This window comes from Ananas comosus, linkage group 6, assembly GCF_001540865.1.
Source record: "Ananas comosus cultivar F153 linkage group 6, ASM154086v1, whole genome shotgun sequence".
Taxonomy (NCBI): domain Eukaryota; kingdom Viridiplantae; phylum Streptophyta; class Magnoliopsida; order Poales; family Bromeliaceae; genus Ananas; species Ananas comosus.
Window position 1 is genome coordinate 4,838,677 of NC_033626.1, and position 827 is coordinate 4,839,503.

Here is an 827-nt window from a genome sequence, read left to right on the forward strand (position 1 = left end):
GATCTCCTTCTTCTTCTCCTTCCTTATCTTCCTCTTCTTTTCCTTCCTCTCCTTCTTGTTCTTCTTCTCCTTCTTTCCTTTCTAGAGAGAGAGAGGGAGAAAGAGAGAAATGAGAGTGAGGGAGAGAAATGAGAGGCTGAGAGAGAGGGAGTGGGCTAATATGCCCCTCTATTGTAACGAAATCTAGTTTAGTCCCTCTACTTTTCACCTCTTACACAGCTGTCACTGGGCAGTTTTCGCCCAGAGGGACCGGTCTCCCCGACAATGGACCGGTCCCCGAGAGCTCTCTCTGCAGTCCGGGGACTTTTCGCGCTTAGGAACCAGTCCTCACCTTAGGGACCGGTCCCTGGGAGACCGGTCTCTCCTAAGAGACCTGTTCCCGAACGGGGAACCTTCAGGACTTAGCCAATTTTGGCTTTCTCCCGCGGGTGTCGCGCACAGGGACCGGTCCCCTCAGCCAGGGACCGGTCGCATCGACCTCCCCCGCGACCATCAGCTACGGGGGACCGGTCCTTCCCTCCAGGGACCGGTCCCCGAGAGCAAAAATCTACTGAATCCAGATTTCGTCCGTTTGCTCTCGCGGACTCAACTCCAAAGCACTTTTTGTGTCTTGGACGTCTCCAACTCCCACAAGGGTACACTCTCGACAGTTAGTCGATCCTGGATGAAGTACAATCCTCGGATTTCGAGAATTCACTTCCTTACAGATCGTACCACAGGCGGCATCGAGATCGGCTACACCCGATGTGTCGGCCGAAGACGTAGAGGGAGAGCGCGCATTGGCGGCTCTTATCAAGTTCAACAAGTTCCATCTGCCAACCTTTGAG